The 15,890-nt window shown below is 38.8% G+C and overlaps 1 protein-coding gene across 1 annotated transcript in view; it reads left to right on the forward strand.

Moving 5' to 3' along the window:
- Positions 1 to 15,890, forward strand: part of THADA (THADA armadillo repeat containing) — a 150,025-nt gene that overhangs the window by 123,048 nt on the left and 11,087 nt on the right. The gene's annotated exons all lie outside the window — the stretch shown is intronic.

Here is a 15,890-nt window from a genome sequence, read left to right on the forward strand (position 1 = left end):
CAACAGCAGGACTCAGCTTTATGGTTCATGCTGTGATGAGTCAACACTCACATAATTTCAGTTTGAAAGTTCTTTAATACCAGCTCTGGTCTCATATAATGCAGTGTAAGACACTCCTTGAATCCCATGTTGTTATAAGAGCCTAATCACAGAGAGATAGAAATCTAGGAAACAGTATTCAACTCATTGATTCATTATTAACCTTGAAATCCATTTAGATCCAGATCAACAAAGACAATATACAGCTTACCCACAATGTGCTTTTGAGGATGTGGGCCTTTTTGTCTGCTTGCCCTAGTTTACTCAACCCTGTTAATTTTAAAATAGCCACAAAACTTGAGTAGGCTTAACTAATTAATGTGCTTCACTTTGAGAGTCTTTGCTGACACATTCTTCTATGTGTTGTGAATAAATAACAGTTTACTACCAAGCTCTTGTCTCTCTGGTGGTCCCTGGTCTATGCCACTCAGTAATGCCCATACCAGCTTGTCTGCAGTCAGTTCAAATTAGTCAGCCCTCTCCATATGAACTTCTGCTATGCTGGAGATAAAGCAGCTCTGTGGTTTAAAAAAAAAAATCAGAAAAGGCAGTAAAATTATGTTTGCCACTATTGTAGATAGAAGTAGCCAGGATTCTGCTCATGTGGCAAGTGTGGTTTTGAGCTGGTGCTGCTCAAGCACAGAGCTATGGAGTAGAAGAAGGTAGAAGGAGGGATGTGGCATGGACAGCTTTCATTTTCTTGTTAAATCCCACAGCTCTGATTCCAGCACTGGCATCACAGCTCTAACAGTTTCTCTAATCCCAGTTACACCTCTCTTGAGTATCAAGGGGCTCTGTGTGCGTGTGCCTCAGGTCCCCAGTGCTGGCCTTTGGGGGCATCCTCAAGTGTCTCAAGATGGTACTGTCTTTGGGAATAATGCAGTGCTGGATTATGTCTCTTGACTCATTGTATCTTCTCCCTTCTTCCCTGTTGTATCCTGGTGCTAAGGAACATTTTCCTGTAATGGGATGAGAGCTCTGTCCTGTGTCTCCTAATTAATACTAAGGTCACCTCGGCGCCTGCTCTTAGAGCTTACCACTTTGTAAAGCTGAAGTGACCATATTGAGAAGATAACAATTGTTTTTTATTTGCTATGTTCCTAATTAGGATAGGGACCCCACTCCCCAAACTTCTGTTAACCCCTTAGTTACACTTAGCTGTGCCTTCCTGTTTTTTCGTTTAAACTTCTTGCAATGAAATGAGTGTCTGTCTTCTGTGACTAGAAAAGAGTGCTGCATTTGAAAAGAGATAATTCAGTTTCCCTTCATGTCCATTTTTCATCACTGTTGTTCCTTCCTGTGATCTTTTTTCCCACTAAACTCCTTTCACTTTTTGTGATTTGCTTTCTAGCTTTTGGGGGAGCAATTTTGCCCTTGTGGTTTTTATTTATGACCAGATTAAAATAAGCTCACCTTTGTACATTGTTTGTTTACTTTCATTTTCCTCCTTTCTTTTCATGTGCATGTGAGAGTATGCAGTATGTTTGGGTCTGTGGTTTAGACATTTCATGGATCACCAGACATCTCTGTCGTGGGAATTTTTAAATTACATTCAAATATCTGCTTTTTTTTTTTCAAGTTTTCATACCATGAAAGTCTGATTTTTCATCACAGCGCTGACTTTAAAATAACTGAACCCATAGACTGAAATTCACAGAAGCTGTGAAACAGCTCTCTTTAGCATTCTTACTTTATAACAAATTACTGGATATTGTAAATTAACTGACTTTTCATTTCCATTATACGATGATAAATTAGTATTGTGGCCCAGTAATTCTGTAATGAGATCAGAAAGAGGACTTCAGAAAGAGGAATGGATGTTTAGAAACGTGTTTTCATACATTCTGTAATTGTTTCACTTTCATATTATTACCATTACCACTAGCCAACACATGAGAGTAATGAGACAATTATAATTACAGTTTCATTTGTGCATCAAAAGTGCTGTGTCCTAGTAACCATTGTATTTCCAGAAATACTGCACTGTAGGAATAGGTTATGGTGTGTTTCACCTTTTACTGCTGTTAATTTGTCGTACAGAGAGCAAGAATGCTTTTCACAAAATACAATAACCAGACTTTCCAGAAATTTCGGTGGTGCCATCTTCATATCCACTCCTCACAAAATCCTCTTTTCTTACTGTGTGCACAACATGTAAGGGAGGAGTAGCCTATAGCTGCCTGCAGAAGAATTGCATTTATTGTCAGCTGTGGGAATCAATGCCATAAGTGCTTCATTTATATTGAGATCCAGAAGAATCTGTGATTATAGCCTGGCAACTGCCCTGCCCTTCTTGTGTGATACAAGCTGGCATCTTGTTTTCATGTGGAAGAGTAGAGGAGGAAAAGTTATGTACTTGTGTGTTACAGTTAAACCAAGGCTGAATTAGCATCCTCTTCAGTAGAGTAAGGTGAAGTTGGACTGTTAACAGTAACAAAGTTATTTGCACAGACTGTTCATAGAGTTGTTGTAGCTGGTTTTTCTTTACATACATGTTGCTGAAAACAGCACAAATGTGTAGCAGTATGATAGTGTCAAATAATAGGTATTTTCATGTCATTTATAGGTGGTGAAACTGGAGGCAAATGATCCTGTCTATTATAGTGTGCTTTCACTTCCAGTAACAGCTCCTATCTTGTGTAATTCTTTGAAATGCTACATGAGTTCCTAGAGGAGAATATGAACTTGGTTTCTTAGTGCTCCCTCTTGGCTTTTGGTGAGGGCAAAACCCCCAATCTCCTCAGGTAACTAATCCATGCTAATCACTCAAATTGCGAAAGCAGTAAGCTTGTGGAGTCAGAGATGTGTGGTAACACATGTGATACAAGAACCCTGTGGAAATTGCAGCCCCCATTTTCGTTTGGAAGGAGAAAAGCTCAAAAGACCAAACGCTGATACACCGCAGGGCTCCTATCCTCGCTCTACCCTACTGTTTACCGCCAAGCAAAACCCTACAAGCCCTACTATTTTCTTATAGAAGGAAAAGTCTTCTACTGTTACCAGTAAAGTTCACTTTTAAAATTTATTTTATTCATACAGAGAAGCTTGTTTGGTGTTTTTTGTGTGAGCAAAAGCTCATATTTAGTAGGGGAAATTACTGAGGTTGGGATGGTGGCAGTCATTTTCTGAGCAGAGCAGGTCCAACAGAATCCTGTCTGAAGAGAAGGGAGAAAAGCTTCTGTTTCCTTCCTAAAAATACCAACTTAGCAGGTAGTTAGGGTTTTCCTAATAACTGGAACAATATAAACCCCCATCTGTAACTCAAGGTATTGTGTGTGCACTTTGTTGTTGTTTCCTCATGCATTGAGGTGTAAACCTCTGGGAGATTGTTTTATTCCTTTTAGTATGAGGGAGGGTACAGGAAGTATTGTATTCAGTGTAAAGGTAGAATAGTTGCTTTGAAATCTAATTAAATTAGTGACCCATGGCTGTGTAAAGTCTAGACCTATTCACAGCAGCATTTTTTATACAAGAGGGCTACTCCTTACAAGAAGGATGATTTAAGTTGGGGAAACAAGAGTGCTTTTTCCCTACTGGTGATTGCTTTGTTAAATATCCTGAAAAATTCAAGTAACTGTGCAAGAACAAAAACTGTATTTATTGGTGTCATTTTCCTCTATGGCTTTTTTTTTTAATCTAGAGAAGAATTACATGAAGTAAGGTTATGAGCTTGTCTGTATTAGAGAAGTTTGAGTAAACTATTTTTCTACCATTATAGCCAAGTCAATAAAATTCTATAAAATTCTATATAAAAAAACCACTTTTAGTCAGCTTAACCTTTATGTTGGTAAATTACCAAATTAACCTTAAATAAGCTTAAGAGCATTTTTCGTGTCATCAGCATTAGGACCAATTTAGCTGATTTTTAAAATTGAGCTGAATTAAGCTTAGATGAGCAATTAGATTTGCAAATTTGAGGAAACCTTTTGAAAGTGCCTGAATGATTTAGAACCCTGAACACTCTTCTGGATCACAATTAAGGAGTTCAGGAGCTTTCTGCTACTTTTGTTGTGAAATAGCAGTTTTGTACAGAGATGAGCAGGTTAGCTCCTGGGCTCAGCTGTGTGGCTGCAGCAGAGCTTGTGCAGCCCAGGGCAGGTAAATGGCCCACCTGAGCACCACCACCATTGGCTGCAGTGGGAGCATCTTTGAAAATCAGTCTCGTGTTGTTGTTGTTGTACATCCCAAAGCTCTTGAGTAATTCTGAGCATGATGTAGTCAGTTTTAATGCACTGACTAAAATTCCAGATATATTAACTCTGTTCCTTTGGTTCCATTTCACATGCTTAGGAAATAAGCAATAGCTGATGCTCCTGTGCCGGGAGTTTCTGAGCAAAAGGCAATGCAAAGTTTTCTTCTCTTGATGGTTGCTCCCTTCTTGATCGATTATACTTTTTGTCTTTGGGGAAAATAATCAGTGAAAATGACAAGTGCCCTGTTTTTTGGGTTTTTTAATTTACCAAGGAAAAGAAGAATTTATTAGCTGGCTGGTTTAAAGCAGCTGACTCCACCTTCTGAACTGACTTTCCACCATCCTGTTAGGAAAGGGGTGGTACTACAGAGCAGATTGAGTTAAGACTCCTGTGGAAGTCTTCACTGCTGAGTGTTGACTGTTTTAGTGGCCCACACTATTTCAAGTTTATCTTACTGTCTCAGGCATGTAGGAGCATTTCAGCAACTTTTATCTTGTTTATTGGCCAGCGAGTGTGAATGTGTGTAAAGGGAGAAGTTAAAATGTGCTGCTTGGGGTGGTGGTGGAGGAAGGAAAAATATAATTTTATTAGATTGAAGCACTAAAACATTTTGAGTGTCTCTGAATTCTCTTCTAGACTTACAAAGACTTTAGACCTAACCATCTGACTTGGTAAAACCTTTCTTGGTGAACCATGCTATCATCTTGGCATGGAGAAGAGCAAAGCTGCTTGTTGCTTGCATCTCAGTTTACTTTTTCACACATCATTAGTGTAAAAGTCAAGGCAAATTCAAACCAAACTTCTTCGTGAACCTAGAGCAGGTGTGGCTGACATGATTGTGCATGGAAGAAGGTTTATGTGTGGGGGTTTTTCTGGCACAGTGACAGTAGAAATAAGCCTTAGCAGAGGTAGGAGAAGTTAAGGGACAATCAGACTCACTATATTAACATTTGAAAGAAACAAGGGGAGATGAAATCCTGCTCAGATTTATTTTTATTTCTTTTTCCTGTCCTCTAAGAATCTTCCTTGGTGAACCTAAAGCTGTGCAAAAGGTTTCATACATACGTGCCCTAAGAAGATCTAGTAAATCACTTGAGTAAGAGATAAGAGATAGCACAGTCTGTGTGATGTTAATGCAGCACAATGGTCTGGCAGTCGTCATCAACACCATGGGTGATATCAGCAAATCATGGGTGACTGGCATGATCCCAAAACTTGTACCCCAAATGTCCTTTACAACTAGTCCGTGAAGCATTTCAGGACAAGTAGCTCAGGTTTCATCTACTCCAGTTGCTAGTGAAACAGTTATGAGTAAGTGCTGGGCTAACCTAAAATGCTAAATGGACCTTGGTAGTGTTTAAATGCTAAAAATACCATTGACATTGGTGGTGTTTAGCTGCACGATAAAAGCATCCCACATTTTGGATGGGAAACAGTAAAAAAAGATGCTTTACTTTATTCATTGCCTCATTTGCTTGTTGGCATTTCAAACTGTTTTCAGACTATTCATTAAAGTAAGTGCCAACTTCGTCCGTAACAAAAGGAGCTTTTCTTCCTCAGTTTATTGTTGGGTAAATACATTAAATAGATTTCTTAAAGCTTTAGTTCATGAGCATGTCAGGTTAACCCCCCTCTCCCCAGACCTCTTTACTTGCCAAGTGCTAAGTCAGTTCTGTGGGATTGGAGATGGGAAAATAACTGGAGGTTAGAACCAGTGTCCCACTGCTGTGTGCAATATGCAAGTTTTAAGTTGCTGTGTCTCTCTTAACGAAATATAAAGAAGAGATGCCAGCAGACTGTTCAGAGCTCTCCTTTTCATCTGGTTGATGTGTTCATCCTCTTGCCCAGCTAAGGGATAGATTAACCACCTTTTGCTCTACTTCCTTGCTGGAGTAGCTTCCCAGTGAGGCAAGTGGGAGGACTGTGGTGAATAAAACAAATGTCAGGTTACTCTGATCCTGGACAAAGATTACAAAGTGTGTAGGGTTCTACTTCTCTCATGCACTAGGTGACTTGCCCTGATGTTCAGGTTAGGCTAATGGGCCTCTAAGGCCCCAGACAGCTCCTTTAGTTGTGGCTCTTAAAACCAGTTCTGGTAGCTGCCTGGCTTTGAGGAATAAGTGATAATTGCCCAAACATAAATTAGGGAATTGCATGCATGCAAACTGGTTTAAGGATGCATTAACTGGCAAGATCATAGGTGATAAGATTTCCTTTGCTTGATTTAAGTCAAACTTGTGCATTTTCTTCTCTATTCTGACATTGGATTTTCCTATGTTTAGAGGTTTGTTGGAGGGGTTACAAAAAGCACGAAGTCAGAAGCGGGCTGTAGCAAGAGCTTGCTGACACTGCTGCCTGGAGCTCTTCCAGTGGTTGCTAGTGTGGGTGGGTGGCTACAGCTGCATACAGAAGACTGAACATTTTCATTCTAGACACGTGACTTGCTGTGATACAGCTGCTATGGTGTGGAAAGTTAACAGCTTCTCTAAAATGGATGAATTTCATGGCCCTGCTAATGCCATGGGTAGGTAAAAACAGTGGTTTAGAAAGACCAGTTAAAATGCACTTATTGCCTTCCATGATTTTCAAGCTGCCTTGAGAATTGCTTATAATTTTGGAATCTGTCGGTCAGAAAAATTTCCCAGACAGATCTTGTGATTTGCCACGGGTGCTTGGGCACAGTCCAGAACTTCTCACAGTGTTGTCTGGGTTACTAATGGAAAACTGCTAATCATATTAGCCAAAATATGTTTATGTTCCCTGTACTGGGGACAATTGGAAAGAAGGTTAATGAAATTTTTTTCTGGAATAAGCTCAAGGATTTCTTCTGCTTTGTGTGTATTCTTAAAAACTGCTTTCTGGTAACTAGATGTGCAGCTCACTAAACAGAATTTCTAAGCCTGCTATGAAAGAGGAGCCTTTTGAGCTGAATGTTAGGATTTAAATGGGAGGCATTTATCCAAATGGCCTCTAAGCAGTAGAAAGCAGAATAGACATAGACAAGGCTCATCCAGGCAGAAGAGAATATGAAAAAGATGCAGTGCAGTCAAAAGCCGAAAAAAATCGCAGCAAAGCAGAGCTGCTCCTGTTGCAGAATGATTTTCTACAATTTAAAGTTTCTTTTCAAAAGACTGTGTATGGAATCTATGTGATACCCTGTTACAAGCAGCACATCTCGAGGCCTCAGTGGAGAGGTGTAAAGCAGTGGCAGCAGTTTGCAGTGTTCTGTCCAAACACGGCGTAGGGCTTTGTACTGAGACACTGTAAGGTGATGACATCTCTTCAGTTCCATTAGATAAGGCCTGTTGAGGACAGGGGGAAGGTCACACAGCTGTGTGTGTATTCTGGGAATGCTCTGACGTGGGCCCTGGCAAAGGAGGCAGTGGGTGCTGCCTGGAATGACCAGAACACTGCAGGGTGAAGTGCACCACATGTTACTGAAGAGTAGTGTAAATCATGGAAGGGAACATCACTGATAGACACTCCTAAACTGTCTGTAACTGTAGGATCATAAGTAGGCAGGGCTCAGACCAAAAAAATTCTCCTTAACAGGTTCAGTATTGCTGTCCCTTCTGCTTGAGGGATGCTGGCTCTGGCTGCATCATTTTATCCTTTCCAAGCTTTTAATGGTCAATACTTCTCATGCACCTGCATGGAGAAGGATTTATGTGGAGGCACAAATATGTAACGATGACCATTTAAATCTTGGCAAATGAAATAAGTGTCAAATACCCATGCTATTTGGTGACTACCCCGATGACTATGATGACCTCACATTTAAAAAGTTTCTTCCAAAGAGCAAAATGACACGTGGTAGATATTATGAAATACTTACTGTGGCTAGAAGCTGTAATTTCAGGTTTTTTACATCTTCTGTAGTGATTCTAAGAAGGTAATAATTACAGGTCAGTTGCAAGGATGAAAGAATTGAGGTCTAGGAGTGTAAAAGAATTCATCTGGTCTTTGTGCTAGAATAAATTCAGGACTGTTTCAGGAGCAGATTGGACCTGTAGCCTGGTTTACAGCATATTTTATGCTAATACATATGTTTTGTGTCTTTGTAATAGTATTTCTATGTAGTATAGTATTTTTAGTTATGTGTGACATTCTACTTTTGCATCCTTAAAATATCTCCTGTTATGAAAATTTTTGGAAGATCTGATTGGAAAGCAATTAGGTCTTAAAAGTCCATTTGTAGTAAGATTGTTTCCTCGTTTAATGGTGACTCTTGAATAATGTTTAACTATTTTCCTTAGATACAGAGGAAGAGTTGGCTGAAAAAACAGCTTAAATATTTTTGTTCAGAAAATTCTTTGATTACTTTTGTGACCCATCACTGAATTTGCTGACTGCCTTTTTTTTCCCCCTTTCTGATGCCAGTGTAGAGTAAAGCTGTTTGTTACCCACAGCTTACCTCCTAAACTTAGGAGTCTTTGTGTGTGAGTAAAATAGTAATGAAGAAGCATTGACTTGAAGCCAAAGTGAATACACATGCTCCTGCAGTTTTTATGAAACTTCCTAAGCTTATGAAGCCAGGTTTTCTGATAAAAGTGTATATGTTGTTCCTGCTAGCTTAACAAGTGTGTGCCCTTTTGAGATAAGCAAAATAGCATAGTCAATGATCATCTTCTGCTTTGAAAGCATTTCACTTTTTTTCTGAGAGAGATCTATGGTATTTTCGTTTTTTTAAAAATTGCTTTGCTTTTTACTCCTGATTAATTATAGAAGAAGTAAGCAGCACTCTTAATTATCTTCATTGAAAAAGTAATTTTGCAAACTAGGCCAATAAACTGTGTGAAATCAGCCTCTGAAGAAGTAAACAAAAACGGAAGGACTGATCATATTCTTCTGAATAGAGCTATTTTGTGCTTTCTCTAAACAAGCTGGAAGTGCAGAAGACTCAGTGCCTTGGAGCAAATGTACTCAGCTCCACAAGAGCGTGACAGATTGTCAGGGAAAGCCAGGGGAGAAGAAATTGTACTATTCACCCTACATTGGCTAGTTTTACAGCTAGGCCAGGAAGAGTTGTGGGAGTTTGCTGTTTTGGTTTCTTGTTTGCTTTTTGTAGCTGGCATTCTACATTGCTAATTGTGGGTTTGCTAATAATCAAGAAAAATATTAAGTTCTTAAATCATATCTAGACTAGTGAAGTATAATTTTAACAGATTTATTTGGAGATGTAATTGTAGTTCTGTGATACATGAAGTTTGCAATAGCTGGCCTGTCGTCTCTGTGGTATTTTGCTACTGTATTCAGCTCTTGTTACACCAAGGTTCAAATGTTTTGTTTGAATAAATTGCCTCTAATTTTATTACTTAAAAATATTGAAATGAAACTTGCACTTACAAGGTTGTAGCTTGTCTTTTATTTGTAAAAATGAAGTCTGGGCACAAATTGTGTTATTTTGCTCACCAGTTACTGAAGTTCTTGTATTAATACTGCTTCTTCTGTTTCACTGGTACTGTGAAAGGGTAAAGATGTCCCAAGCAGTTTCTTTTTGTAAAAACAATGGCTATTTGAGTAAATTGATATAGGGGAGTAATTTTTAAAGCTAGATTATATTGAAAAGTAGCCAAGCAACAATAGAAAAGAAATCTTGTTACTTCAAGAAGAATTGTTGATTGGTTAGGAACTGAGAAAAGAGAATAAGGGAAAGAGGAATACTGGAGGAATTAAAGGGAGTTGCATACAAATTAAAAGAAAATAATTCCATTTTAAATGGAGCTCACTTTCTCAGAATATTCAGCTAGGGGTTAGACATAGTTAGAAACTGGGGTATGGAAGTTGATGGTAGCTTTTTGATCCTTTGTTACCTGGCACAAGTAAAAGCTGGAATAAATAGGGTGCTGTTCTAACTGGGACTGTGCACAAAAAGGCTTTGGTTATCCATAGCTGTGACCATCCCACTCCTCCTCAGATTGCTTAAGATGCAGGAGTCCAAGTGGATATGGACCAGCATCTCTGATATTTTCTCTATCCTACATATTAACTTCCCACACAGTGCAGTTGAGGACTGCATGCTAGAAGTTCTGAAGGGAAGGACTTGGGAGAGCCCTGGGTGAGCACACCCATACACACGTGGAGTTCTTTATAAAGGCTGAGCTGGAATGCCTGTCAGATCCCAGAGGTATTTCACCAAGAATGAGGAGATGATCCATTCCTGCAAGCAGATTTTTGCACACAGAATTTAATTTGTGTGTTGGTGGGAGTGAGGTAAAGGATATAAATAACCTTTGCAAACTAACCTAAACCACCACCTTGTTTTCATGTAAGTCAGCACTCAAAATTTTTAATGACCAAGATAATTCCTACCTGTGACCGAGTCAAAGCAGCATCTTAGAATGAAAGTTGGTTTTATTATATTACTGATTTCCTGTGCCACAGCCTTCCCACTGATTTGGTTACTTTAATTCCTGGTGTGTTGGTGGAGGGGAGGTGGGGGAAGCAGTTGTGGGACACAATGGGCTCTTACTTCAAAACCTGAGATGTGTAAAACTCAACTCAACTTTTTTTTTTTTTTTTCCTATAATCAGTTCCAAATGAGTGCTTACAGGGACAACTCGGAACTGGCTTGGTTGAACAAATTGATTTCTCATGCTTGAGAAAGTAAAGTTAAACATCCTTGGGAAGCCTAGAAATTTAAATTTTGAGAACTAGACTTTTTATAAAGGGCTTTTGATTTATTAGATTTAGAGCAAGACTGTTGAAATCACCTTGAGGAGCAGAATTATTTATGGCAGCTGCTTACAGCACCAGTGTAATGCCACTTTTGCATGTTTTTAATTTTGTTCCTACACATGGTCTGTGCTGTGTTAATGATCACCTTGTCATGCTGCCAGTGGAAAACAGTTTTATAAATAATTCCCACTGGTAAGATGAAAGTGTTAACAGAAATACTTCAGTGAAGGTCTTGATTAACTTATACACTTGGCTTGATCACAGTGAAGCTTAGACTTACAATATCTTGTTACCAGAACTAATAAAACCCATTCATTTTTTTCATGTACTGTGTTAATTACCCTTTTACTTTCTCTCATGGGCAGACACACAGAGGCTGATTTCTTGTTTGTGTTGAAGACTATAGTTACACTTTTAGACTTTTCCTTGCTCTGCTTACAAGTTCCTACCCAAACAAAACTAGCCTTCCCTAATTCCAGAATCTATACTAGTAATAGTAGACCTTCAAGACTATAGATTGTTATACTTAGGTGCTCTGTTTAACTTATCTTTACTATAAACAGCTGAAGAAAGATCTTTTAAAGTTATTGTATTTTCTCATATTTAACTGAAAGCTTGCTGTCTTATGTACATGCATTAAGTAGCACAACTAAAAAATGAATTTCCAGAATATCTTTCTTCTTTAATTAAAATTCCCCAAATGTAAATATTCTGGTCAATTGCCATTTTGCAATAGAGAATACTAACATACCATATTCCATTACTACCACCTCTGAGAAACATCAGGAAAAAAGGCATGTACCAAGTTCTCTGAAGCTTAATAACAGTAGGATCACAGAAACTGTGGTAATGAAGGGCCTTTTAGAAAAGATACTCACAATACTAGTTTCCATCCCCTAAAACAAACTCCAGGGAGGTTGGACTAGATAATCTCCAGAGGTCCCTTCCATGAGGACTCTGTGAAAGCAACGTGTGTTGGATAGATCAGTTTGATTAGGCAAGATCATACTCAGGTGGGCAATTGTCTTTAAGGTTAGTTATCAAAATACAGATTATTTGGAGCTTTGGAGTCAGTGACCTCATGCTCCCCTAAAGCAAGGTCAGCACAGACCTTGGAGTTCAAATACAGTGGATATAGGGAGAGCCTAGGGATAAAATTATCTCCAGGTGAAGTAGTACTTGCATATACACAAATTGAATTATTTTCTAGGCTGGTCTGTAGAACTCAACCGTGGTTCCATTTCAGATTCACAGGAGTAGAGGCAATACAGGCAGCCTTTGCTTGGTAGCTGCCTCTTTTTTGTAATAAGTTTTTAGTGGAGTTTTTTGTTGTTGTTTTTTGGTTGGTTGGTTGGTGAGGTTTTTGTTTTTTTTTTTTTTTTTTTTGTTTTTGTTTTTTTTTGTTTGTTTTTTTTTTTTTTTTGTTTTTTTTTTTTTTTGGTTTTTTTTTTTTTTTTTTTTTTTTTTTTGGTTTTTTTTAGTGTGGTCATCTGTGTGCCACTGTGAAAGGCTGTCACAGGATAGAGGTAAATTCTTCAAATTAGGGGTTTTACTTGATTCTCACAATTTGTGATTAAGACTCACCTAGTGCCATCCATGGCAAGGTGAAACAGAATTTCACCTTTCCTAAAGGAAACTCATTTGAAATAAACAGATGTAAAAATAAGATGTTAAAGACAGAAAGAGTCTTTATGCTAAAGACACATGTTCCAGTCACAGTGTGGACTGTAACTTAAAATGGCATTACTAAGTAAAAAAGGTAAAAAGGTCCTTGAGCTGTGAAGTGAAGGAAGCTTAGGTTTGGTGGTTTTTTTCATGGATTTGTTTTGCAGGTAGGTGGATTTTCTCATGTCTGATGACTCAAGTTTCATCCTTTCAATAGGCATGACAGCAGCAGGGTCTCTTTTCTTTACCCAGCTGGCTATTTCATAGAAACAAGACTTAATTTCAGTTTCAGATTCCCATATCCTTTTTTGTCAAACTGGATTGAAACTGGCTCACAAGTTGTGGCGGGAAACACATAAACAGAAGTATGCCTCCCGATATCCTCATTTTCTTTAAAAAAGGGAGGAAAGTCCCTTTGATGTTGTTTATTCTTTCAGATTGCCAGTCTGATTGAATAAAATATGCTAGAGCTGTTATTCTTTCCTGTGCACTGAGTGCTCCATTCCTCTCTACCTGCCCTCACATTTCATCCTCCATGGTTCTTTCACCTTTTCAACAGATCTTGAATTGACCTGTGTAAACTTACAGCCTTCTGTTTTTCTGTTTAATTCGTCTCTTTGTAATTTGCTTTGTAAATTTAATTATGTGAACTGAATATTTTTATAAGGAGGGTTGATGGGTTGAGGGTTGCCTAACACTCCTCATTATAAAATCCTGGTTTTCAACTACTCATGTTAATCTTTACTAGTTGGTACTGAGATTTTTCTATACTGTATTCTTGGTAAACTTTAATTATTTGGGTTTTGTTACTGTAGACATGATTCTACATATGAAATTAGGAGGAAATATTGTATTTATGCAGGCTGTGAAAAAGATTGAATGCCTTTTCTTTGAATGCTGTTACACGCATATGCTTTGGACATGCAGGATATTTATGGTAAAATATGTACAAATTTGACTGAGAAATAGAAATATAAAATGCTATACTTTTCATATATATATACACACACTCAATAGAAATTGAAAAGAGCCTAAGAGCTAAAACCTGTGAAGATTTTTTGTGTTCACAAAACAGCTAAAATTTCTCTGCTCCTGAAATGCTTACCTGCATTCCTAGCAGGGCTACTGAGGATGCTTGGTGCCCTGGAGCACTGCCTCAGGATTCTGCAGCCATGGCTTTAGGTAGCTCTGGTCCAGACTGTGTTTAGGTACTTGAAATGATGAAAGTATATATTTCTTTTTCTTTTTGGACCTTGGCAAATTATACATATATGTTGCCATCTTCCTCCTCCAGCCTTTCCCCACACCAAGAGTATTCAGAAGATTGCAAGTTCAGGTATACAAATGTTAGGAAATTCAACTTTAATTCAGCCTTGTAATGCTGCATGTATGAAGAAGCAAGGATAAGTTACACTATTACTTCATTGACTGGGTTTTTTAATAGAAGTTCTTTTATAGTTCAGTAGACAGTGCAGATTTGCTCTGGTAGTGAATCAGGAACATACGGTATAGGAAACTGTCATCTCAAACAGCACTACTGCTTTAGCTGCAAGATGAATGTGATAGAGAGTAAGACCAGGATCACAAGAAGGGACATGCCAAAGCTATTTAGTTTTGCCCTTGTGATTTTGCATTCTGTCCCTGCCTCTCCCAGAGAGCTGTTTGGTGCAGGTAAGCAAGTCATACCAAGCAGAGTTTAGAAAGGAGGTCACCATGCTGAATGCTTAGCTGGTTACCTAGCAGGCATGATTTGCAGGAGTTCAGAGTACACACAGCTGAAGCCAGAGGGAAGTGCATTTTGAATATTAAAGTATTGGGGTGCTGACTCCTCAGTAAAACACGTCATAATGTCTTACATCAGACATCTAAAACCAGTTAAGATTTTTTAATCATCATGACTGTCTGCTCTTCCTGCAGAATAGATAGTGCCATTCCTTCTTTCTGTGCACATCATCATAAGTGATTTATGAAGCACTCCATATCACGATGAATGACTGAGAGCCCCAGGTTACTTAGCCATTCTGTCTTCCATGCCTATTTAGAATATTTTGGAATATTTTGAATAAGAAAGGTTCAAAGCCATGTACTAAGTGTGTGGAGAATAGAAAGAGAGATTTCTTCCTTGTGATGGGGAAGTCCCTAGTGTTGCATAGTTCATGTCTGCATTACTGTGTGAGACACAAATGTTTTAAATTTTTGTCTTGTGCAAGGAGCACTTCCATTCAGCACGCTGGGGTGAGCACTCAGCACTTAGTTCCCTCTCAGTTGAAGAGGCACAAACCAATTCCTCAAAGAACTTTGAAGGAAATGGAAAAGACAAATGTAAAATCTGTATTAGACAAATATATTGGTATCTATGTTGGATTTTCTATTGAAGAACTCTGGTTACTGACTGAATACTATTTATCAGTCAGGGTTTGTGTATATATTTACCCTTTATGCAAAACCAAGCAGTTCCCGCTCCCTACGTAAATTTACTTGGATGAAGTCCTTCAGGTATTTCACACAAACCATGTTACAATTTACTGATCCACCTGAGCATGCCAAGGCCCCTGGAATGCCATGTCTGCTGAAGATGCAGATGAAGTTGCAGGGAGCCACCCCACTGGTATCTGAGATGGAGATGTACTGTCCAAATCCCTTAGAGCCTGCTAGAGGATGCCCTGATGACAGCTAGAAGTTTCCTAGCAAATCTTGAGGCAGCTGTTAACACATTTACAGTATAGCTGTATGGAAATGCCAGAGCCTGAGGTATTTCAGTCAGAGAGATACAAGTAAGTCATGCGACTTCCAGAGAGGTGTAGATCTGCCCATGTAAAAGAAGTGTCCCGGGTCACTGAGAGTGCAAAATCTAGAAGTCAGCTAGGTGGCAAGAACTGTGTGAAGGAAAAAGGGTGTGAAACACTCCTTAGGATTTCTTTAATGTGAACATCATGTTGGGAAGAAACGAAGTCCCAATTCTAGAAGTGCCGCAGTCACAATAGTGAAATCACTGCTACATCATCTTCCCATTGAAAAGAGCTAGTGGTTCTCTCTTGGAGTGAAAATGCTCTTGAAAAGATCTTTGGAGACAGATATTTTCCACTCATGATCGAGTCTTGGGGCTGTTTACCTGTTACACACCTGCAGGGGAACTGCCCCTAAGTTCTCCTTAGATCATTGCCTCTAAGTGACCTGTAATCACTGAGTTGTTGAATAGGATAAACAGCACCTGCCACTCTGTATGACTGCAGCTCAATAGTCTGGCTGACTTTTTTTGTTGGAATGTCAGAAAACTTACAATGGATCCCACTATACTGCATTGAAAGCAATTTG

This window comes from Oenanthe melanoleuca, chromosome 3 (assembly GCF_029582105.1).
Source record: "Oenanthe melanoleuca isolate GR-GAL-2019-014 chromosome 3, OMel1.0, whole genome shotgun sequence".
NCBI classification, from domain to species: Eukaryota; Metazoa; Chordata; class Aves; order Passeriformes; family Muscicapidae; genus Oenanthe; species Oenanthe melanoleuca.